This window comes from Pelophylax lessonae (assembly GCF_965119305.1).
Source record: "Pelophylax lessonae genome assembly, chromosome: 10".
Lineage (NCBI taxonomy): Eukaryota > Metazoa > Chordata > Amphibia > Anura > Ranidae > Pelophylax > Pelophylax lessonae.
This window is the reverse complement of record NC_138777.1, coordinates 195,371,952-195,399,348: the sequence shown is the minus strand read 5'-3', so window position 1 is coordinate 195,399,348 and position 27,397 is coordinate 195,371,952.

Here is a 27,397-nt window from a genome sequence, read left to right as displayed (position 1 = left end):
GCTTTATCACGCAGGTCTCTCAACAGTGATGTATAAATATTACTGAAAGGCTGGGAGAAGTAATGGCATTTAATGTACCAGAAAGTTCTACTTTAAGGGGCGAGGTATAATGTACAGATGCCTATTTTATTACGTTCTATTCATTCATAACAACAAAAATGATTGAGGTAAGATTAATGTTTTTTTTTAAGAAAGCTCGCACGTCTATTTTTTTTATTACATTTTAACTCCTTTTAGTTATAATTTGATTTAACATATGTAATTGTCATGAAAGTAGAATTCCTGGCAGGTAATAAAGTATTGCCATTTTATTCAGTTATGTATTCATTAACTAGTTGCCGACCGCCGCACGTCGATATACGTCGGCAGTCAGCCCCGGCCAGGCAAAGTGACGTATATATACGTCACTAGCCTGTCACTTGCTTGAGAGCCAATAGCGGGCGTGCGCGCACCCGCGGAGGCGCGCTCCCGCCCTGGCTCGTTCCCCAGCAAGTCCGTGCGTGTGACCGGCGGACCCGATGTCCGCCGGTCACTCGCCGATCGTCGGTGCAGAGGGAGAAAGGCAGGCGGCTGATGTAAACAAGCCGCCTGTCATTCTCCCCGGTGTAGAAACGTGATCATACGGTTCTACTATGTAGGACCGTTGATCACTGTTCCTACACTTCAAGCCACAGCCAATCACAGTAAGAATCACGCCCCTAGGGACACACACCACCCCTCCCTCTCAAATAAAGTTAACCCCTTAACTACCAGTGTCATTTTGCAGTAACAGTGCATATATATAGCACTGATTACTGCAGTAATGTCACTGGTAACCCCAAAAGTGTCAAAAATGTCAGTCAAGGGTCCGATCTGTCCGCCGCAATGTCGCAGTACCGCAAAAAAATCGCAGATCGCCACCATTACGCGTTAAAAAAAAAACACCAAAAATTACAGAAAGCTTTCCCTTAGTTAGTAAACGCAATAACTTTTGCGCAAACCAATCAAAATACGCTTTTTGCGATTTTTTTTTTTTTTTACCAAACATAGGTAGCAGAAAACAAATTGGCCAAAAATGTTAAAAAATTTTGATTTTTACAATTTTTTGGGGGAATTTCATATAAAAAAATGTGAAAAATATTGTTGTTTTTTCAAAATTTACGCTCTTTTTTTGTTTATAGCGCAAAAAGTAAAAATCGCACAGGTGATCAAATACCACCAAAAGAAAGCTCGGTTTGTGGGAAAAAAAGGACGTCAAATTCGTTTAGGTACAGCGTCGCACGACCGCACAATTGTCCGTTAAAGTCACGCAGTAAAAAATCTCAAAAAACCCTCTGGTCAGGAAGGGGGTAAAATCTTCCGGGGCTTAAGTGGTTAAAGGCATGAAATACCTACAAGAGTGTGCCTTTCTATTAGTTTTATGTATTTCCGTTGTACAGCAGGTCTCACACTTGGAAAAGATGGGTCAGCGCTGCGAGCAATGCAGGCACTATAGCCCTTCACAGTACTGCCATTCTAATATTGGTGACCTACTGACAGGAGGAGATTGCAGAATGGGCATAGTGATGATCTAAAAAAAATTGCTGCTGATGCTCCTCCTGTAAAAAAATATATTCTTTTCCAGTGGGTCATGTGTAAAAACTACAAAAATAATTATAATGCTATGGGTCCTGACTGTGATAATATGTGTGGCTGGCAGCTACTAGAGTATGATATATCAAAACTTGAACATATGTATTACCCACTAGCTACTGCACTAGTGTGAATAGGTTTAGTTGTTAGTGACTAGGCTGAGAGCCAGGGGCCTGGGTTGTGAATTTTTGTCAGGGACTCAGGGACTGGATGACTCATCCTGACAGCTCCTTTGATGCCTCCCCTTGTTCTTTGAAACATCGGAGAATATTCTGGACATAGTGGGTGGAAGCTAGGAGGGGCTGTTAGGAATATTTATGAGAACCTCCCCGGCAGAAAGGGGCTGGCAGGGTCAAGTCTTCTCATAAATACACATGGGTCCCACCAGCAGGGGCAGTCAGGTGGAAGATGGAGATGGAATGCTAAGGAAGCTGTCGGTGGCCCTTGAGGGCACCCCCTAGTCTGGGGGGGGGGGGGCTTCAGACCTGGAGCTCAGGTGCTGAAAGTTTGCTCTAAAACATACGGCAGAAAACCTTCCTGGAGGCACAGGAGCAAGAAGAATACAGCAGGAGCAGGTCAGCACGTCTGGGAGCACCTCACATCAGAGACACATCAGAGTCAGCAGGGCTGGCTGGTGAGTGTCAGTCTAGAGGACTGTGGGAGAGATAAGCCTGGAGGGCCAGTGAAAGGGGCTGCTGCAGCCAGGAGGGCTGGCAGGGCCTGAAGAGGTAGGGCTGGCAGCAGTGACCACAGTGAGAAAATGCTGGGAAAGTGTTAGCTGTGTCACCCTATCAGTTCTTCAAGTGGCTGTGAATCCCTTTGCTACACAAACTACTACATATATATATATATATATATATATATATATATATATATATATATATATATATATATATAAATATTAGGAGTTGTCCTTGAAGTTTGTTTTGAAGTCAGGTGAGCATCCCATAACCTCCCATCTCTATCCAATTAATTATCCCTCAATAAAAAAAAAAAACAGATACAAACTGTTCTCTGAATCAAGGATGCCTGTGAATATTCAGTGTGCCTGGCTCCTTGGGGGGTGCGCTACACATATATAAATCATGAAATAGTGCAGAGGCCAACAAATAAAAAACATCAAAAACAAAGGGACACCTAGAGAATGTCTAAATGAACGAAACACGTTGGGGTGGAGTCTCAGTGCTGACATCATGCCGATGCATGATCCTGGATCGGCAGTGGCTCTCTCTAAGTTATTTCTCTCAGTTTTACTTGTTAATTTTTACAATAAATGTAATAATTTAAATTTATTGTAAAACATCCAGGTCATTTTACCTGGATGACCTGGATGTTTTACAATAAATTTAAATGTAAAAGTATACGCTCTCTGCTGCTGACAAAAGGAATTGATTCCTGGAGTAGATACATAAATGTCTGTAGAGAATCTATGTCTGTGAAATATGCTGTGATTCTTCTATCTGATACAGCTTATGATTTAGTAAATGAGCATTTCTACTGAGGTGGTGGTGGTTTTGCACATGGAGAAGACCTGCTGGATGGAGGAAGATTCTTTTTGCTTGAATACACATGGACTTAATACTTAATATTGACTTACACATTGAATATACTGTATTTGCTTATACGCTTTTTATGTTTTTCGTTTGGGGCTGCACTATTTCACCATTTTAAAAAACGACCACAAAATGGCGCCCATTTACACACTGCCTTTGCATATAGGGAGCTCCTCTTAGTAAAAAAATTGCTACAATTAAGCCCCTACTGGGTGAAACATGTTAGAGGGGGTTCTGTCATGGGTGGGAGACCAAGCCAAAGCCACTTTTATTAAGCGGAGCTCACTATATGCCAAAGCAGTGTGCAGACAGGTGCCATCCTGTTATAGTCCTCAATATGTCTGCTGAGCCAGTATTCAACCTGAGAAGCATCTGTCGCTATTTGGCTGGGTTAACAGATTGGGGCATTCAGTCTAGGTTCACATCTATGCAGCTGTGCTTGATGCATTTTTCATGCATGTTTTGCAGTGAGTTTTGCGTTTTTAAACCATTGTTTTGTATGCATTTTTGCTGGCAGTTTTCATGAATTTTGCATTTTACGTTTTTTTTTTATTCTCTTTTAACACACTGTAAACACACTGTATATTGCTGGTTGCTAAGGAGCAGGCTGGGGGAAGCCGACCGCCACATCCTTAACAAACAGTGAGTTATTAGCTGTCAGCGGGGTTTCCCACTGTAAAAATTGCCAGAAAACAAAAATTGTGAAAAAAATGGAGGGGGGTCCCCCCCCCAGGTACATACCAGGCCCCATGCCAATTTTTTTTTAAATGGCGTGGAGTCTCCCCTAAAATCAATACTAGACCCTTATCTTAGCATCCAGCCCAGTAGGTCAGGAAAGGGAGGGGAGAAAGAAGACAGCACAAGGAGAAGACAGCACAGGAGAAGACAGCATAAGGAGAAAACAGCTCAAGGAGAAGACAGCACAAGGAGAAGACAGCACAGGAGAAGACAGCACAAGGAGAAGACAGCACAAGGAGAAGACAGCACAAGGAGAAGACAGCACAGGAGAAGACAGCACAAGGAGAAGACAGCTCAAGGAGAAGACAGCACAGGAGAAGACAGCACAAGGAGAAGACAGCACAAGGAGAAGACAGCACAAGGAGAAGACAGCACAGGAGAAGACAGCACAGGAGAAGACAGCACAAGGAGAAGACAGCACAAGGAGAAGACAGCACAGGAGAAGACAGCACAAGGAGAAGACAGCTCAAGGAGAAGACAGCACAAGGAGAAGACAGCACAGGAGAAGACAGCACAAGGAGAAGACAGCACAAGGAGAAGACAGCACAAGGAGAAGACAGCACAGGAGAAGACAGCACAAGGAGAAGACAGCACAAGGAGAAGACAGCACAAGGAGAAGACAGCACAGGAGAAGACAGCACAAGGAGAAGACAGCTCAAGGAGAAGACAGCACAGGAGAAGACAGCACAAGGAGAAGACAGCACAAGGAGAAGACAGCACAAGGAGAAGACAGCACAAGGAGAAGACAGCACAGGAGAAGACAGCACAAGGAGAAGACAGCACAAGGAGAAGACAGCACAAGGAGAAGACAGCACAAGGAGAAGACAGCATAAGGAGAAAACAGCACCAGGGGGAGAAGACTGCAACAGAGGGAGAAGAAACTTCCAGGGAAGAAGACATCGGTACCGGAAAAAGAAGACATGGATCTACGATGGCGGACATTTTTCATTTTTAATAAAGGACTTGTCAAAAACTGCTTTTTGGGGTCAATGGGTAGGGGTACAATGTACTCCGCACTCATTCACATGGGGGGGGCAGGGCTTCCCTAAAGGAGGCTCCCAAATTCCGATAAGTTCCCTGCATGCAGACCCCCACAACCACTGGCCAGGATTGTGGGAAAGAGGCCCTTGTCCTCATCAACATAGGGAAAGGTGCTTTGGTGCGGGGGCAGAGCAGACTTGTCAGGTGGATAGCAGCGAGTGTCAGCGGACATGCCACCACTGGCATCCACTGCTCCATAGGGGTGCATGGAGCATCCGATCAGGTCCACCTGAAAAACCGACAGGCGGACCTAAGCGGAATATCCACATGAAAGGGCCCTAAATCTCGTCTTTAACTTAAAACAATGGCATTCTTTAATTACCATAGCTATTTGCTATGCTCACATGTCCATACTGTATATAACAAGTGTACTTTTCAAAATTTCCCCTTAGTGTTCCGTCTGTCAATACAGAACAGCACATTAGGAAAATCATTAATTCATAACTCAATGGCCAAGATTCAAAACATTTTGGAATTCCACCAACAGATTACCCAATGAACTAGTGAGCCAAAGCATTGCAGACACAAGCGTGTCTGCCAGGAAGATGTAGGTGGTGAGAAGTCGAACTAAGTTGCAATAAAAGGTCTCGGAGTTTAAATACGTCTGAACAAAACAAGCCGGTGTGCTTTCAGTCTGTAGCTGCAGACTTTAACTGGAGGTTTGAACAAAAACCTTTTTTTAGAACATAGAATGAAATTGTCTAAGTAAATAACGCCAGCGTGCTAAAAGTAATATAAAAAAAAAGGTATATATGTGCAAAATAAACATAAGCTAAGCAGAACAAAAAGTATGTAAGTTTTTTGTATCTTAACTAGGGTTGAGCGAACACCTAGATGTCCGTGTTCGACGGGTTCGGCCGAACTTTAAAAAAAAGTCCGGGTCCGTGTCCCGGACTTTTACCGAACTTTTCCCGGACACCGAACCCCATTGAAGTCAATGGGGACCCGAACTTTAAGGCACTAAAATGGCTCTAAAACACCAAAGGAAAGGGCTAGAGTGCTGCAAATGGCAGCAAAACGTAATTAAGAGCATGGCAAGTGCTCTGCAAACAAATGTGGATAGGGAAATAACTTAAAACAACAAAAAAAAAACAGAAAAATAAAACAATGTTCTTCTTCATCTCTGAAGGACGAGGCCCATATGGAGTAGGAGGGAGGTTGAGGTGGTGGTGGATGTGGCGGTGACATAGGCGTGCGCACAGGGTGTGCTGGGTGTGCCTGATCACCTAGGGCACATAGCATTGCCAGTGAGGAGATGGGAAAGATCTCCCTGGGACCTGCTCTGCTCTATTTCTCCTTGCCTACAGGTACATGGCCCCGATACATTACTCTCCCTGCTGGCAAACACATGCATGTGTATTTCAACTTTGGGGTGCACACCTTAATGCAATAGGCTGCGCACACCTATGGGCGGTGTAGGTGGAAGCGGCGGTGGAGGAGGACCAGGGCCGGATTAACAGCATCATGGGCTTGGTGCTGAGGATTTTGAAGGGCCTTAAGGGCCGTGCCTTGCCATGCACCCAGAGGAGGAAGGGTGCAGCCATGCATGCCTAATTCAACATGGGATGCTGTCTCTGAAGCCCATAAACACATCCATGCATCGCCAACTGTCCCTCCTTGTCCGGCCTTCACGCTGTGTGGGGAGGTTCTGAGGGTGCTGCCTGGGGAAGCGAGCATAGAAGCCAGACTTCTGTGTTTACAAGTGACAGAAGAGCGGTAACAGTGAATATGGCCAACCCGGGGCCTATATAAAAGGTAGGGGCCTGGAGCTGCAGCTCCAATAGCCCCTACATTAATCTGGCCCTGAGGAGGAGGACGAGGTAGCCAACACTGCTTCTTTTCAAAAATTTTAAATGAGGGTACACCCCAAAAGAGTGAGAAAGAGCAAAAATGGAACAATGGGTGGGTAAGGTCGGTATCCATTGCTATTCTGCATAAGGTACGGAAAAGTCCCGTGGGATCCATGCCTGGTTCATTTTAATGAACGTGAGCTTGTCCACATTGTCTCTGGACAGGCGGCTGCGCTTGTCTGTTATAACGCCCCCAGCCGTGCTAAATACCCGTTCAGATAATACACTGGCTGCAGGGCACGCCAGCACCTCCAAGGCGTAAAGGGCAAGCTCAAGCCATGTGCCCAATTTGGAGACCCAGAAGTTGAAGGGGGCAGACCCGTCATTCACTACATGTAGGCGTGTGCACACATACTGCTCCACCATGTTGGTAAAATGCTGCCTCCTGCTAAGACGTTCCATCTGAGCTGCTGGTGCTGCTGTTTGTTGTGGCGTGCTGACAAAGCTTTTCCACATTTCGGCCATGCTAACCCTGCCTTCTGAGGTGCTGGCGGTGCCCTGGTTGCGTTGGCGACCTCCTCCTCCTCCTCCTCTGCCTTGTGCTTCCACTGTGGCCCCGCTGTCAGATGGGAATGCCAGCAGCATGGCGTCTACCAGCGTGCGCTTGTACTCGCGCATCTTGCGATCGCGCTCCAGTGAGTGAATTAAGGACGGTACGTTGTCCTTGTAACGGGGATCCAGCAGCGTGGCCACCCAGTAATCAGCACAAGTTAGAATGTGGGCAACTCGGCGGTCGTTGTGGAGACACTGCAGCATGAAATCGCTCATGTGTGCCAGGCTGCCCAGAGGCAACGAAAGGCTGTCCTCTGTGGGAGGTGTATCGTCCGTGTCCTCTGTATCCCCCCAGCCACGCACCAGTGATGGCCATGAGCTGGCCTGGGTGCCACCCTGCTGTGAACATGGTTCCATCTCCTCCTCCAGCTCCTCCTCCTCCTCATCCTCCTCATCCTCCAGAACTGTGCTCCTGCTGGACAATTGCGTCCCTGGCGTTTGCGTGTGCAGGAACCCACCCTCGGAGCCCCTTGCGAATGACTGCCCTGAAAGCCTTGGAAATGTTACCTCTTCATCCTCCTCCTCCTCCTCATCCTGTGCCACATCCTCTTCCATCATCGCCCGAATTGTTTTTTCAAGGAGGCATAGAAGTGGGATAGTTAAGCTGAGAACGGCGTCATTGCCACTGGCCATGTTGGTGGAGTACTCAAAACAGCGCAACAAGGCACACAGGTCTCGCATGGAGGCCCAGTTAAATTAAATAGCGGAATAGAAAATATGATCCAAAAAAAGTGTATGTATATCACACGTACACAACCACACTGGGCCCCAATTACTATTGTTTGTACCCCTAAAAGGCTAGATGAGGAATAGGGGGAGTATGGAACAGGCAGCACCCTCAAACCTTCAGAAGTATGAGATGAACCCCAACAACTTGGAAAGGTGGATCTCTCTCACACGTACCGACACAGACTATCCCGCAATTCAATTGATCCTCAAAGGTTTTTATTGAATAGCGGAATAGGAAATATGATCAAAAAAAGTGTATGTATCTCGCACGTACACAACCACACTAGGCCCCAATTACTATTGTTTGTACCCCTAAAAGGCTAGATGAGGAGTAGGGGGGTATGGAACAGGCAGCACCCTCAAACCTTCAGAAGTATGAGATGAACCCCAACAACTTGGAAAGGTGGATCTCTCTCACACGTACCGACACAGACTATCCCCCAATTTAACTGATCCCCAAAGGTTTTTGATTAAATAGCGGAATAGAAAATATGATCCCAAAAAAGTGTATGTATATCACACGTACACAACCACACTGGGCCCCAATTACTATTGTTTGTACCCCTAAAAGGCTAGATGAGGAGTAGGGGGAGTATGGAACAGGCAGCACCCTCAAACCTTCAGAAGTATGAGATGAACCCCAACAACTTGGAAAGGTGGATCTCTCTCACACGTACCAACACAGACTATCCCCCAATTTAACTGATCCCCAAAGGTTTTTGATTAAATAGCGGAATAGAAAATATGATCCAAAAAAAGTGTATGTATATCACACGTACACAACCACACTAGGCCCCAATTACTATTGTTTGTACCCCTAAAAGGCTAGATGAGGAGTAGGGGGAGTATGGAACAGGCAGCACCCTCAAACCTTCAGAAGTATGAGATGAACCCCAACAACTTGGAAAGGTGGATCTCTCTCACACGTACCGACACAGACTATCCCGCAATTCAATTGATCCTCAAAGGTTTTTATTGAATAGCGGAATAGGAAATATGATCAAAAAAAGTGTATGTATCTCGCACGTACACAACCACACTAGGCCCCAATTACTATTGTTTGTACCCCTAAAAGGCTAGATGAGGAGTAGGGGGAGTATGGAACAGGCAGCACCCTCAAACCTTCAGAAGTATGAGATGAACCCCAACAACTTGGAAAGGTGGATCTCTCTCACACGTACCGACACAGACTATCCCCCAATTTAACTGATCCCCAAAGGTTTTTGATTAAATAGCGGAATAGAAAATATGATCCCAAAAAAGTGTATGTATATCACACGTACACAACCACACTAGGCCCCAATTACTATTGTTTGTACCCCTAAAAGGCTAGGAGTAGGGGGAGTATGGAACAGGCAGCACCCTCAAACCTTCAGAAGTATGAGATGAACCCCAACAACTTGGAAAGGTGGATCTCTCTCACACGTACCAACACAGACTATCCCCCAATTTAACTGATCCCCAAAGGTTTTTGATTAAATAGCGGAATAGAAAATATGATCCAAAAAAAGTGTATGTATATCACACGTACACAACCACACTAGGCCCCAATTACTATTGTTTGTACCCCTAAAAGGCTAGGAGTAGGGGGAGTATGGAACAGGCAGCACCCTCAAACCTTCAGAAGTATGAGATGAACCCCAACAACTTGGAAAGGTGGATCTCTCTCACACGTACCAACACAGACTATCCCCCAATTTAACTGATCCCCAAAGGTTTTTGATTAAATAGCGGAATAGAAAATATGATCCCAAAAAAGTGTATGTATATCACACGTACACAACCACACTAGGCCCCAATTACTATTGTTTGTACCCCTAAAAGGCTAGGAGTAGGGGGAGTATGGAACAGGCAGCACCCTCAAACCTTCAGAAGTATGAGATGAACCCCAACAACTTGGAAAGGTGGATCTCTCTCACACGTACCAACACAGACTATCCCCCAATTTAACTGATCCCCAAAGGTTTTTGATTAAATAGCGGAATAGAAAATATGATCCCAAAAAAGTGTATGTATATCACACGTACACAACCACACTAGGCCCCAATTACTATTGTTTGTACCCCTAAAAGGCTAGGAGTAGGGGGGAGTATGGAACAGGCAGCACCCTCAAACCTTCAGAAGTATGAGATGAACCCCAACAACTTGGAAAGGTGGATCTCTCTCACACGTACCAACACAGACTATCCCCCAATTTAACTGATCCCCAAAGGTTTTTGATTAAATAGCGGAATAGAAAATATGATCCCAAAAAAGTGTATGTATATCACACGTACACAACCACACTAGGCCCCAATTACTATTGTTTGTACCCCTAAAAGGCTAGGAGTAGGGGGAGTATGGAACAGGCAGCACCCTCAAACCTTCAGAAGTATGAGATGAACCCCAACAACTTGGAAAGGTGGATCTCTCTCACACGTACCGACACAGACTATCCCGCAATTCAATTGATCCTCAAAGGTTTTTATTGAATAGCGGAATAGGAAATATGATCAAAAAAAGTGTATGTATCTCGCACGTACACAACCACACTAGGCCCCAATTACTATTGTTTGTACCCCTAAAAGGCTAGATGAGGAGTAGGGGGGGTATGGAACAGGCAGCACCCTCAAACCTTCAGAAGTATGAGATGAACCCCAACAACTTGGAAAGGTGGATCTCTCTCACACGTACCGACACAGACTATCCCCCAATTTAACTGATCCCCAAAGGTTTTTGATTAAATAGCGGAATAGAAAATATGATCCCAAAAAAGTGTATGTATATCACACGTACACAACCACACTGGGCCCCAATTACTATTGTTTGTACCCCTAAAAGGCTAGATGAGGAGTAGGGGGAGTATGGAACAGGCAGCACCCTCAAACCTTCAGAAGTATGAGATGAACCCCAACAACTTGGAAAGGTGGATCTCTCTCACACGTACCAACACAGACTATCCCCCAATTTAACTGATCCCCAAAGGTTTTTGATTAAATAGCGGAATAGAAAATATGATCCAAAAAAAGTGTATGTATATCACACGTACACAACCACACTAGGCCCCAATTACTATTGTTTGTACCCCTAAAAGGCTAGATGAGGAGTAGGGGGAGTATGGAACAGGCAGCACCCTCAAACCTTCAGAAGTATGAGATGAACCCCAACAACTTGGAAAGGTGGATCTCTCTCACACGTACCGACACAGACTATCCCGCAATTCAATTGATCCTCAAAGGTTTTTATTGAATAGCGGAATAGGAAATATGATCAAAAAAAGTGTATGTATCTCGCACGTACACAACCACACTAGGCCCCAATTACTATTGTTTGTACCCCTAAAAGGCTAGATGAGGAGTAGGGGGAGTATGGAACAGGCAGCACCCTCAAACCTTCAGAAGTATGAGATGAACCCCAACAACTTGGAAAGGTGGATCTCTCTCACACGTACCGACACAGACTATCCCCCAATTTAACTGATCCCCAAAGGTTTTTGATTAAATAGCGGAATAGAAAATATGATCCCAAAAAAGTGTATGTATATCACACGTACACAACCACACTAGGCCCCAATTACTATTGTTTGTACCCCTAAAAGGCTAGGAGTAGGGGGAGTATGGAACAGGCAGCACCCTCAAACCTTCAGAAGTATGAGATGAACCCCAACAACTTGGAAAGGTGGATCTCTCTCACACGTACCAACACAGACTATCCCCCAATTTAACTGATCCCCAAAGGTTTTTGATTAAATAGCGGAATAGAAAATATGATCCAAAAAAAGTGTATGTATATCACACGTACACAACCACACTAGGCCCCAATTACTATTGTTTGTACCCCTAAAAGGCTAGGAGTAGGGGGAGTATGGAACAGGCAGCACCCTCAAACCTTCAGAAGTATGAGATGAACCCCAACAACTTGGAAAGGTGGATCTCTCTCACACGTACCAACACAGACTATCCCCCAATTTAACTGATCCCCAAAGGTTTTTGATTAAATAGCGGAATAGAAAATATGATCCCAAAAAAGTGTATGTATATCACACGTACACAACCACACTAGGCCCCAATTACTATTGTTTGTACCCCTAAAAGGCTAGGAGTAGGGGGAGTATGGAACAGGCAGCACCCTCAAACCTTCAGAAGTATGAGATGAACCCCAACAACTTGGAAAGGTGGATCTCTCTCACACGTACCAACACAGACTATCCCCCAATTTAACTGATCCCCAAAGGTTTTTGATTAAATAGCGGAATAGAAAATATGATCCCAAAAAAGTGTATGTATATCACACGTACACAACCACACTAGGCCCCAATTACTATTGTTTGTACCCCTAAAAGGCTAGGAGTAGGGGGAGTATGGAACAGGCAGCACCCTCAAACCTTCAGAAGTATGAGATGAACCCCAACAACTTGGAAAGGTGGATCTCTCTCACACGTACCAACACAGACTATCCCCCAATTTAACTGATCCCCAAAGGTTTTTGATTAAATAGCCGAATAGAAAATATGATCCCAAAAAAGTGTATGTATATCACACGTACACAACCACACTAGGCCCCAATTACTATTGTTTGTACCCCTAAAAGGCTAGGAGTAGGGGGAGTATGGAACAGGCAGCACCCTCAAACCTTCAGAAGTATGAGATGAACCCCAACAACTTGGAAAGGTGGATCTCTCTCACACGTACCAACACAGACTATCCCCCAATTTAACTGATCCCCAAAGGTTTTTGATTAAATAGCGGAATAGAAAATATGATCCCAAAAAAGTGTATGTATATCACACGTACACAACCACACTAGGCCCCAATTACTATTGTTTGTACCCCTAAAAGGCTAGATGAGGAGTAGGGGGAGTATGGAACAGGCAGCACCCTCAAACCTTCAGAAGTATGAGATTGTGTTCACTGTACCCCACAAAGATTGAGTTCACTGCACCCCACAATGATTGTGTTCACTGCACCCCACAAAGATTGTGTTCACTGCACCTCACAAAGATTGTGTTCACTGTACCCCCCAAAGATTGTGTTCACTGCACCCCACAAAGATTCTGTTCACTGTACCCCACAAAGATTGTGTTCACTGCACCCCAAAAAGATTGTGTTCACTGCACCCCAAAAAGGATGTTGTTCACTGCACCCCAAAAAGGATGTTGTTCACTCCACCCCAAAAAGATTGTGTTCACTGCACCCCACAAAGATTGTGTTCACTGCACCCCAAAAAGATTGTGTTCACTGCACCCCAAAAATGATTTTGTTCACTGCACCCCAAAAAGGATTTTGTTCACTGCACCCCAAAAAGGATGTTGTTCACTCCACCCCAAAAAGATTGTGTTCACTGCACCCCAAAAAGATTGTGTTCACTGCACCCCACAAAGGATTTTGTTCACTGCACCCCAAAAAGATTGTGTTCACTGCACCCCAAAAAGGATGTTGTTCACTGCACCCCAAAAAGGATTTTGTTCACTGCACCCCAAAAAGATTGTGTTCACTGCACCCCACAAAGGATTTTGTTCACTGCACCCCACAAAGATTGTGTTCACTGCACACCAAAAAGGATTGTGTTCACTGCACCCCAAAAAGATTTTGTTCACTGCACCCCAAAAAGATTGTGTTCACTGCAGCCCAAAAAGATTGTGTTCACTGCAGCCCAAAAAGATTGTGTTCACTGCAGCCCAAAAAGATTGTGTTCACTGCAGCCCAAAAAGATTGTGTTCACTGCAGCTCACACACAGAAAAATGGATGTGGATCACTGACACCTGCCTATCTCCAATCCCACACCACACAGCAATATCGATTGTAGTTTGTAGAACACAGTTTCCCTAAAATTCAGCAGACTCTGTCCCTAACAGGATTGAGAAGAGATCGTAGATCAGGATTGAGTGCAGATTCACCCCACCCCCCACACAGCAATATCGATTGTAGTTTGTAGAAGACACTGACCCTATAATGTAGCAGACTCTATCCCTAAAATGCCTACAACTCGCCCTGCCTAAACACTCCGACCTGTCCCTCAATTCTATCCGGACACAAATGTTTTTTTCCTGCCTATCTTTCCCTAATCAGCAGCCAGCACGTTGATGTGTGCTCTGTCCCTGAATCTAAGCAGCATAATGACGCCGCTGCGGCTGCCTCGAACTTATAAAGACTTGGTCACATGCTTCAGACGGCCAATCACAGCTACTGAGACATTTGCAGGCATGGCTGGGATGGCTTAAGGCACACCAGTTAAACGATTGTTGATTGGCTGTTGAAAGCCCGCCATGAAAAGAGCGCCAAAGCATGCAAAACCCGGAAATAAAACGACCGAACACGGATTTTTACCCGAACATACAGTAAAGTGTCCGTGTCCGTGTTCGGGTACAAAAAATCCAATTATTCGGTACGAACACGAATAATACAGTCCGTGTTCGCTCAACACTAATCTTAACTTCATGTTTATTTGCTGACTCCATGTTTCTCTTTTTTTTTTTCTCTAAATAATTATCTAATTCAGAAGTTCCAGTTCTGAAGATCACGTTGTATTCCCTTAGACTCAGCATAAAGGTTTGGGTCCTCCAGGGAAGAAGTGAAATAATGAATTTCTCTAAGGGGATGTACCTTTCTATACCTGAAGGCATGTAAATGTGGCACTAGAGAGACGATACATTCTAAAGATAATAAATATTTAAACAAACTTTCTTAAATTGAGAATGGACAGTTCTATGCTGAGGGCAAACGGGAAAGATTATGTGAAAAGATTAGTGGTTCACAAACAACACAAGATAAATTATTTAAGATGGTTATCGAAGACCTGAAAATAATGCTAAGTTTAGCGACCAGAATGTATATTTAGTGTTACCATGACTTCAGGTGTCAATATAAAGAGCTAGTCAACGGTTTAGCTTAACCACTTCAGCTCCGGGAAGGTTTTACCCCCTTAACCACTTAAGCCCCGGAAGATTTTACCCCCTTCCTGACCAGGGGGTATTTTGCGATTCGGCACTGCGTGACTTTAACGGACAATTGCGCGGTCGTGCGACGCTGTACCTAAACGAATTTGACGTCCTTTTTTCCCACAAACAGAGCTTTCTTTTGGTGGTATTTGATCACCTGTGCGATTTTTTGATCATGCGCTATAAACAAAAAAAGAGCGTCAATTTTGCAAAAATAACAATATTTTTCAAATTTTTTTATATGAAATTCCCCCCCAAAAAAATGTAAAAATCAAAATTTTTTTACATTTTTGGCCAATTTGTTTTCTGCTACATATGTTTGGTAAAAAAAATTGCAAAAAGCGTATTTTGATTGGTTTGCGCAAAAGTTATTGCGTTTACTAACTAAGGGAAAGATTTCTGTCATTTTTGGTGTTTTTTTTAACGCGTAATGGCGGCGATCTGCGATTTTTTTTTGTGGTACTGCAACATTGCGGCGGACAGATCGGACCCTTGACTGACATTTTTGACACTTTTGGGGTTACCAGTGACATTTCTACAGTAATCAGTGCTATACATATGCATTGTTACTGTAAAATTACACTGGTAGTGAAGGGGTTAACTTTATTTGAGAGGGAGGGGTTATGTGTGTCCCTAGGGGCGTGATTCTAACTGTGATTGGCTGTGGCTTGAAGTGTAGGAACAGTGATCAATGGTCCTACATAGTAGAACCGTATGATCACTGTTTCTACACAGGGGAGAATGACAGGCTGCTTGTTTACATCAGCCGCCTGCCTTTCTCCCTCTCCACCGACGATCGCCGAGTGACCGGCGGACATCGGGTCCGCCGGTCACACGCGCGGGGGGGTCCGTGACCACGCGGGAGTGTGCCTCCGGCGGCGCGAGCTCGCTCCCCAGAGCCTCACAGGCTAGTGACGTATATATATATATATATGTCACTTTGCCTGTGAGGGGCTGACCGCCGCAGTATATGTACTTGCAGCGGTCGGCAAGTGGTTAATGACCAGGCAATTTTTTTGTGATTCAGCACTGCATTATTTTAACTAACAATTGCGTGGTCGTGCGGCGCTGCACCTAAATACACTTGATGTCCTTTTTTTCCCACAAATAGATTTTTCTTTTGGTGGTATGGTATTTGATCACCTCTGCGATTTTTAGATTTTGAGCTATTAAAAAAAAAAAAGAGCGACAATTTTGAAAAAAAAAAAAAAAGCACAATATTTTTTTACTTTCTCAATGTAAAAAAAATCAAATTTTTTTTTTTTTCAGTTTAGGCCAATTTGCATTCTTCTACATATTTTTGGTAACAAAAATTCCAACAAGCGTATATTAATTAACAAAAGTTATAGCATTTTCTAACTAAGGGATAGATTTTTGTTCTTTTTATTTAATTTTTTTTTTTTATTAGTAATGGTGGTGATCAGTGATTTTTTTTTAGCAGGACTGCAACATTGCAGCGAACAGATAGGACCCTTAACTGACATTTTTGACACCTTTTGGGGGACCAGTGACATTAATACAGTAATCAGTGCTAAATAATATTCACCGTTACTGTATAAATGACACTGGCAGGGAAGGGGTTAATTACGGGGGGGGTGGTGATCAAGGAGTTAAAAGTAAGCCTAAATGTGCTTGCTAACTGTCGGGGGGGGCTCTGTGAAAGGCAAACAGAGATTGGTGTTTCAGCTTAGCTGAGGCACACAACCTCAGTGTGCCTGTCTGACAGGAGAACCCTCTGCTTTGTTTACATAGGCAGGCGGCTCTTCTGTCAGTTTCCTTGAAGATCGCCGGAAGTCGGCAGCGATCGATCCTGCTGCTCCCGCTGTGTCTAATCTGTAGATCTACGTGATTATGCACAGCCAAGCCACCCTGCCACAGTAAATCTGTTTGGGGCGGTCGGCAACTGGTTAAAGGGTAACTCCACTTTCGTGGAGAAAAGAATCAGCAGATGAAGAAAAAACAATATAGCGTATACAATTGCGACACAAATAATATTGTATTGAATGTTATTAAAAATGACCTTTCCTATTCATTCTGCAGCTGTTGTAATGTTCTGAAAATGCAATGCAATATGGCTACCTGGAGCTGTTCTGTTCACATAATGTGGACTGACCACACCCCAGAAACATAATTTCCTGCTTGTGTGATTGGCTCACCAATTTTCCCAGAAATCTGCCTAAGATACAAGTCAGATTTCAGGCATCTCCTGCAACAAAAATGTTGGCCCAGCAACTTTCCTCATTAGAGCCCTTCAGCTGCCACAGCTGATAGATAATTATGAAACCGCTCCCATTTGACCCACTCAGCACAGAGGCACAGAGGAACAAACAATGATTTCTTCGGAATACCAAACGGTAAGAATCTGCAATAAAGTTTGTTAAAATCCCTGTAATGTACATAGATATATTTATAGTTGTGCTCATAAGTTTACATACCCTGGCAGAATTTATGATTTCTTGGCCTTTTTTCCGAGAATATGAATGATAACACAAAAACTTTTCTTTCACTCATGGCTAGTGTTTGGCCTAATAACATCTCACAACTCAATATTGAAACCTATGGACTAAGACTGGGATGCCCTAAAACAGGCATGTCCAACCTGCAGCCCGGGGGCCACATGCGGCCCGGAACCCCAAGCAATGAGGCCCAATGCCCCCTGACAATTTTTTTTTTTTTGCTGGGGAGGAAGGAAGTTGGATCGGGGGCATGGCCACAGCGGCTTGCATGTGCAGTGTTTCTGACTCCTTCCACCATGACCACTTCAAATCACTGAAGTGGTCATGGTGGTTAGAGTGTTCCTTTAATATCTCTCAGAAGATGTAAACCTCTGTATACTGATTCCATTTCATTTGATCATCCTCTAGTTGTGTTAAATTAGTGCAGGGGGTGCGGCGGCGCAAGAGGGGCGCGGCGGAATTTTATTACTTATAAACCTTAACTGTAGTATATATTTTATATGCGGCCCGAGAAAATTTCTCTACACTCAATGTGGCCCAGAGAAGCCAAAAGGTTGGACACCCATGCCCTAAAAGTTCATGTGCATGTAAAGGGTATCCCAATATTTTTGGTAAGATAGTGTATATTTGGCAGAGATAACAAAAAAAAAACTCTGTTGCTGGCTAAAAAGTACCCTAAAGCTTGCCATACACATAAAAATGTCTCTCTATATATTCTCCATAGATTGCCCTTCTGCCTAAACAGTATGGATTGATATACAGTATCTTCTCTGCTGACTGATATATTTATCCCTGCATGGCTGTCAGGTAATCCAAATTGTGAATGCAACTGATTCTCCAACATCCTCCCCTATGACTGCAGTACCTTTCCAATCAACCACTAGGCCCGAGTACTATCATATGTTGAGTGAGAGCATGCCTAATCTTCAGAAAGTACATATTTACAGTGTATTTTAGAGGTCTTCAGTATTGCATCACTCAGACAGGAAGTAAAGGTAGGGTGTGCGATAAGGGACACAAGAAAAGTTATTGGAGTGCAGGAGGTACTAAAGGAGACAGTGTGAGCATTCAGAAAAACCATGACCAATACTTGGGAAAACAAGGAGAAACCACCCATCAAATGATGGTTCAGCAGATAGCCGGTGTGTAGACAACCAATTAATAGATGTGACTCCTGATGACATCAGACGTTTGCTGACGAAACGTGTCAAGTCTAGGGACGCCGCTACGTCATTTCCAGTCGGTGGAACGCAGGTGGAATGCGGAAGTGCAATCCGGTTCCTGCTTGAGTGATAGTTTGTTATTCCACCTCGCTGATTCTATTATATGAAAATGTAATTTACCTATTTTCTCAATAAATGAAGTTACAAGCATACTACACTATATAGAGTCCTTCTCTTCCTCTTCACACCTCCCTGAGTTCTATTAAGGTAATGAGAGGACTGCTGTGACCCACTACAAGGGGCATTTATTATCTGGTTCTTAGGGGATCGCTGTGGTGATTGATTACCATCTACAGCAATTATCCTAGAGGCATCTGGTATGTGGTGTCAGTGGAGGAGCGCACAAACCCACGACTGAAGTAGTGGCCTTGAGCTAAGGGGACCCCCCACACTCACTCATAGGAGTTGTTTGGCACAAATATGTGTGGGCACAATATTCACTTACTGTTCACATCGTATTAGATTATTGGTTTTGAGCGCAGTGTTTATCACTTTTGAACCAATTAATAGTCAAGAGACAAGTATCTTGAATGCCAACTGCCCAGCTAATAGACAGGCAGCCAATGGCTGATGACCCAACAGACATGTGACCAATGAATAAGGTGAGAACATATGACTGCGCCAACAAAAAAATGAGGAGACAAGCATAGTATGAATAGATTAGTACTTCAGCTATTGATTTCATTTGTTGCCCATACTAATCTGTCATATCCTTAAAAAAATATAACAGCATACAACGCAAGCAGGTCTATATTGATGAGGACAGAGGTCTTTTTTCTCATTGCATATCTGTTTTCTCCCCTATCACAAACAGCTGCATTGAGTGGGCAATCTACCTTATATTACGCTTCAAAAGTCATCTAAGTTGTACATTTTTTACATTCTCCACAACACTGGGCATTACAGCCATATAAACCTCCCAGTTATGAAAGAGAAAAGCTTAGAAACAGCCAGTAAAGGTCAACACAATACAAATTATTTGCTGTCTCCATAGTGCAGAACAAACCTTTATCATAAAATTAGTAGAATAAATCTCTGATTTATCTGGAAAACATTCTGTTTACTTTGCCGTATATTTTATGTTTAATACAGAAGGTCAAAGTTTGGCATGTTTTTATTCATTTTATTTTTGGATAAATAAATGTGTGTGCAATATCTGTAATAAATGGGGTTATAATAATATAGATGTTTGTCACATCTCATTTTCCAGGCAACATTGATATTTTCCATCAGAAGGTTGGATAAAAATGCAGTCATCATAATTAGAATATCAAATAGCAGGAAGGGTGTGCCAGTAGAAGGCATGGTGCATCAGGACGAATACCTGTGCATGCTGTAGACACAGTTGGACATATACAGTATATGCGGAGGTGAATACGTATCTGTCACTAATGCTGGGATCACGTGGGCTATTTAAACTGAACTGCTGCACATGAACAGTTCTGTCTTATTTACAGTATTCCTGTAAAACCTTTCTATCTGCAACTTTGAATTTGACTATCCATTATTAACCCAGGTCGCCTTGACAATTCCTGATATCCACCTTTACCAGCCCCAGCTTGTATTTGGACTATGCCTCCGCCATGGCATATGAATAATGAGTGGGACGTAAATGCGCTTATCAATAATGCATAATATATATATATTTTTTTTTTAACTTGAAATTTTATTGATTTTCTTTTGATAGGTTACAAATGAGAATCAACATAAGGTTTCACATATCATATCAAATCAAGTGTAAGTTAAAGTGGAGTTCCACCCTAATTTTATACTTACCTCCATCTTCTCGCTCCGGATCACCTGAAAAACAAATGGATAATCGCATTTTTTTTTTTTTTTTTTTACTTACCTCGTAGAGAAGAAAATATACTTACCTTACTTCCTTCTTCCTCCTTCCTCGGCCGCGGCCCGTCGTCACTTCCTGGCTTTGCAATGATTCCTGGGAGCTCAATGTCATCGCTCCCAGGAATCATTGCGCCTGCACCGGCCCCGACGTCAGTTCCGGTGCAGGCGCCGTCATTCCCTTCTAAACAGCTTCTGGGCATGCCCAGAAGCTGTGGCGGGATGACGCGCGCGCGCCCGGAAGTGACGGCGGGGCCGGCGCAGGGCATCGTGGGACCGAACAAGAAGGAAGAGGACGCCGAAGAGGATCGCGCTGGCTTCAAGCTGCCCACACCTGAAATGGCAGCGCTGGACAAGATTTTTTCAAGGTAAGTATTTGTCCTAACAGGTAAGTGCAACCCGGGACAGATCAGAGGCTAGCCATTGTGGAATGCACCAGCCCTGACTGTCCCGGGGGTATTTAAAAAAAAAAAAAAAAATTCCAGGGTGGAACTCCGCTTTAACTCCAATAAACTTCTATACATTAGTGGCTGCAAACTTGATTACAATCAATAACTATGTAGTCATGAAACTTAAGAGTAAGACAGCGTGTACCCCAACAGTGGGGATGCTGAATGTAACATACAGGAAAGATGAGCCATGGGACCACAATGAAGGTCGTTAAAGTATCTTCAGGTATCTGAGTCATATGTGGAATCTGATTAAGTTAGTATCTTAAGTCACTTCAGTGGTCTAAGGATAGCTAAGATAGGGATGGAGCTATGCATATCTGAGAAGTATAAATATAACTGCTAGAATGCTGTAGGTCCTGGGGTGTGTTTCTCCGAGTTATTTATGGTAGGCATGCAAAGTTTTTATGCAGTGTCCAGGTTGCTTTGAGCATCCCGTAGCCAATGAGCCCAATGTACAAATAATTTTGGTAGGTTGTAATGAGCCTTGCCGAACATGTACTCCATATGCATGTTTTGATTCAAGATGTTTGTACATTGTTGAAAGGTAGATATCTGTACAGCCCTGGCCAATAGGCATAGGAGGTGCCCCAGTGCATGCTGGGTGACTGTACTTATATCTGGGGGGACAGGTTGCTTTGAGCATCCCGTAGCCAATGAGCCCAATGTACAAATAATTTTGGTAGGTTGTAATGAGCCTTGGCGAACATGTACTCCATATGCATGTTTTGATTCAAGATGTTTGTACATTGTTGAAAGGTAGATATCTGTACAGCCCTGGCCAATAGGCATAGGAGCTGCCCCAGTGCATGCTGTGTAACTGTACTTATATCTGGGGGGTCATGGGGCTCCTGGTCTTCAGCTGGAGAGCGGGGTCCAGGTGGGGAGGGGGCTGCTGCCTCTCCCTTGCAAAGGCTGCCATGCGGCCTCAGGTGGTCAACCAGAGGGCCAGCAACAGAGAAGCTGAAACCCAGGGATTCTTTTGAGAGCTGACCGAGGAAGGATGTCCATGGATCTCATCTGGTATCATGGAGGAAGGTGACCTGGGACCAGGGCCTGGTGAGTACAGACCCCCCAAGGGATCCTAGAGACAGTGCTGTTAAAATTTCCCCTCTTAATGCTAGAAAGTCAGTGTGCTGGGTGTAAGCTAAATGGGATACTGGCTAGTGTCCTGAAGAAACAGAGTTTATTAGAGTTTGCTGCGAACACAGGCAAAGGACTTATTCTTCCCATACGAGTGCTGTATGGTTCATCAGAAGATCTGCTATTCAGTTCCACTAAGTGAGGCCAAGAGAGAGTTGTCCTCACCTGTAAAAAATTGAATTTGGAGTATCCCACTAATCCCTTCTACTATCTAAGTTTTCCAAATAAACTACCAAAAACAAATCCCCTAGACTGGTCATTGGAGACAACGAGCGGAAGAGTGTGTGTGTGCACCTAGTTGTGTATGAAAATGCTGGGTATCTGGCAACAGGATAATCAGAGGGAGACCCAAGATAGATCTACACCCAGCAAACCCTACGGGGGCAGCGCTACAATAATATTATACTGTATACATATATATATATATATATATATATATATATATTGCTACAAAAACAAAGTAAAAAAATGCCGCAACATGAGGAAAAGGGTAGTTTGGAGGTAAATTATTTTTTTATATTTTTATTGTATATTTTCACCTATATTTTACATATATTTATGTTTGTGTTTTTAAAATTATACTAAAATAAAAAAAAAATAATAATACAATAACTATACAAACAGTATTCATGATGATACCAAATTCATGTTCATATCCTCTACAGCTTAGAAAACATGTAAAACACCTCTGGCAGCAACATTGTCAGAGATGTAAAGGCAATATTTGTTCATAGCTTAGTGGGTTCTCTTATAGTATTTGAGCATCATACATTTTAATTAGGAGATTTTACAGCCATTGTGTTTTCTTGTACTGCCAAGTGAAAATTAATGTTACTTTTCAATATGCAGAGAGTAAACCTATCTCAGCAAAAAGAGGCAATCACCCAAAAAGTTATCTGAGGAAAACAAGATTGGGCCAAAGACGCTGATTTGCATGATTCTTTTATAGTTTGTGCTATTCTATTTATGCATACAGACTTGATCCATGTAAGACACTTGATACCCTTATTATTCAAGAATGCCAAAACTCCATTTCTTATCAAGATATAAAAATAAAAATGGTACATTAGAGACAGCATAACCCAAATAAATAAAATGAGGAAGAAGGTTTTAAAAATCTGAAAGCTAAAAGAAATTCAGAGTACAGCCTACTGTGTTGCTAGGATGAAGTTGTTATTCCAATTATTTTTTATTTGTAGGGTTCCCGCATGTTCCATTGGCCAAGACGATGGCAAAAATAACAAATGTCAATAATTAAACTCATCCAAGGCAAAAGGCATACAAGTTCAAATCCATGAGCATAAAAACACTTGAGATTGCTTTTGGTGAAAATGTCAGCAAACTGAGCGGCGATACTTAAAAACAAAAGTAAAAGTGTATCTAAAGTCAAAACTTTTCTTTTAGTTGGAAAGGGTATGATTTAAAAAACAAAAGTATTTTATTACAAAGTTTTCACGGTGAAAAATATAGTAAAAAATAGTACATGTTCAGTAGTAGGAATGCAATAATAATGAATGAACTTAGCATAATACAGTATGTGTTAAATTACTAAGTGATGGGGGATTTGTAACGGACCGTTTCAGCAGACAAGGGGTTAAAATCCGTTTAGGCGATATGCCCCTTTCTGAGAGACAGGCACAGCTACTTGCAGGACACCAAACTCCCGAACTGGATACAAAATAGCACTCCAACCTGGAACCTCACGAATAGCTGCTAGCAGACGAACAGGAAAAGCATACATCAGCTTACACTCCTAGCAATCAGTCTCCAACAGCATACAGTGAATCCCCCCAAGAACGAGACAAAGCTCCGTGTGAGACTCAAGCAGTGGTCTGACTTAGAACTGTTTATTAAATCCACACAAACACATTATATACACTATCAGGTAATGTGAGTCTCATTGCATTAGCATATGCAGATAGATTTGTAAACAGGCACAAAATAACACTAAACTAATTATCTAGCCACCTGGTCAGAACAATGCAAGGTCATTAGCATGTAAGAATGGAACAGGAATACTTAGCACACCCGACAATAGGTGAATGCAAAGCCACCTCAGGCCAAAAGCAACATTTTCATAACTTCTAAAATATGCATCACATTCAAATAAAACTTACATTTTCAGAATCAGCATACTTCAAATGCAAACATAACCAAAAATCATAGAAATCCCTCCAGGGGTTAAAAAGTTAGATGGAAGTCCTTTTCTGACCGACCGCAGGCACATTTTCATGCCCAAATACAGTCTTAAAGGGGTAAAAGCCCCTAGGTCCATTGTCATATTGCAGGAGGCAAGCAACCAGGCTTCTCCAACGCCCAGTGGTGAGATTGGTCTCGTCACAGGATTATCCTACTGGCAAAGAAGATGGCTGCTCACTAGGAGAGGTCCGGCGACTCCACATCATCTGTATGTACATCTATCTGCCGAGTCACACAGGGCCAGTGCACCATCTTCACCTGACAGCCCATCAACACGTAGCCCAGCTAAATTTTAAAAAGTCAAAGGAGAGCTGAAGGTAGATGATAGTGGCAGTAATTAGGGTCACTGCCTGCAACCTCTTCTGGAACAATTTCCTTCCTCACTCCAACCAGCCTCTGTAGCTAATCTGAAGGTCATGTTAACATCCTTGAGAGATTCATTCATTTATTGCATGAAGATATGATGAAAAGGATGGCTCCTGTGAATACTATAGTCCAAGAACTGCTGCAGAGAGTTTTTCACATAGAAAACCAAATGGAGGATGTTTTCTCTGCTCACAATACTCTGGTAGATGTTTGCAAAGATCACTAAAATGATATCCAAAAAAATCAACGCAAAGTTAGCTGATATGGAAGACAGGTCCTATAGGAATGAACCTATCCCAGCATCAAGCTTAAAGGATTTCCTGCAACAACTACTGCCCACACAGATCCCGGGTGCCAGAGATATGAAATTGATTATCAACAGAGCACATAGGCTGCCCAAACCAACATTTCTTCCAAATACTGTGCCAAGAGATGTCCTGGCTAGGATCCACTACTTTCACATCAATGAGCAGGCTTTGCAAGCCATAAGGAAGAACCCACAACTTACGCGGAAGTTGGAAGGCATCACACTATTCATAGACTTCTCCCAGACCACCATAAAACACAGAAAGAATCTTCTGTCTTTTACCAAGGCCCTTTGGAATCATAAGGTAGTGTATCATTGGGAATCTCAATCTAAATTGATCACGACCTACCAAGGTAAAGATGTGCATATCTACTCACTGGAAGCTGGCCTTAGATACCTAAAGGAGTGGTGCATCCTGCCTGCAGAGGTATCCATTTAGGAAAAACATGGCCCGTCTAAACTGAGGCATACTTTAACCTGAAAAAATCTTAATTTTGTTTCTTCTACAAAAGAACCCCATATTCAATCTTAGGACAGTGGAAGGAGCAGCAGACTTTCTCGCCATTGATACTTACCATCTGAAATTCCCAGATTTAGTCCTTCAGAAGATGTGCCGCTTTGTTTGCTTCTGGGATTTTGGGCTGGCCGTGGATCCTTTCTTAGTTCCAAGTTATATTCTGTTGCTTTTTGTCCTCACTTACCAAGTGCTTTTACATCATTCTAATATCTACCTGAATGCCCATGGTCCAACCTCCTATGTGCATAAAGTAATACTAACGATTTTCCCATATATTACTGGAGAAACAAGTTTCTCCCTCCCCTGTACTCAGACCCTTCTTTAGTGCCCTAAAGAAACAGAAATAGACTAAATTGGGTCACCTGGAACTTGTGACATTGAACTACTCATTCCAAGGACTCATCCTTCCCCAAGACAATCACAATATTATCTCTTAATGTTAAGGGCATGAATAGCCCTTTCAATCGCATGGAAAATGTAATGTTTTTGGCTTTATAAATGTCAACATTGCTGCAGCATGGTCTATACACGGTACAGATGTGCCACCTCACAGGCAGACTAAGGAGACCCCCCAGGCACTATAATTAAAGGAATTTTTATTTTTTATTGTTATTTCTCATTTTGATTGTTTTGCTTTAAGAATCAGTAAACCACTGCTCATTTAAAGATTATGTTTTTTACAAAAAAATTTTTCATTGATACATGTCCCACAGGGCAGTACCTGCACCCTCATAACCATTGTATGCCCAATTACATACATATAAAATGGGAACTTTTGATTTTTCCAGTTCGGGCACCTTAGACTTCAATGGGGTTCGTTATTCGGTTCCGAATTTTTTCGATGTTCTAAAGTTCTGCCGCAAACCGAACAGGGGTCGTTCAGCCCACCTCTACTGGTGACACCTAAATCTATCTCTTTACTCCTCACCTCACTCCTTCAGTCTCCTCCCACATTACTAACTTACTAACTGACATATCAGCATGGGTGTCACACCATTTTCTCAAACTCAATCTTTCTAAAACTAATCTCATAATATTACCTCCTGCCAGTACTCCCTCCCCCACTTCTCCATCAAGAGCAATAATACAACCATCAGTCCCTTCCCTCATGTCAGGGTGCTAGGTGTAATCCTGGACTCTGACTTGTCCTGTCAGCCTCAAATCCAATCACTGTCCAACCTCCGTAACATCTCCAAAATATGTCCCTTTTTAACCGTTGAAACCATTAAGCAACTTATTTACTCACTTGTTATCTCTCACCTTGACTATTGTAACTCCCTCCTCATTGGCCTACCTCTTCACAGGTTATCCTCTCTTCAGGCTATCATGAATGCTGCTGCCAGACTCATCCACCTTACCAACTGTTCAGTGTCCACCACCCCTCTTTGTGTATGGCCAGCCTCAGTGTCCTTTATGTATGTCTTCTCTTCCAGCTCTCTGCAGTAGACCAATGTGATCCTATAACTAAAGCTTTTTGTTACATCTAGTACAAAAAAAAAAAAAAAAAACCTTTTCAAATCTTTTGAGCTGATAACTTCATGTATTCTATGCCTTTGATGACTCTTAGAACTGTTCCTAGCTTTCTGTGAGTTACACAACACCTCCATAACACTTCCATCCTATGTTATGGAAAAGAGAAGAGGAGGAGGTAGTCTTACACACTTCCAGTACTAAGATGATATTGCTGCAACTTCATAGATACAATGTAGTGAGTAAGCTTTTTAATTTGATAACAGAAAGTGTGTTACTGGCAGAATCACAATGTGAAAGGAAAAAAAAAACCCTAAAAAAGAAAATAAATGCGAGTACGCATGCGCGCGGGATCCAAGATGGCCGTTTAGCCCTGAAACCACGCACCTGGTCGGCTGTTACCTGCTCTGCACAGGGATCCAGAGGCTTCTCTC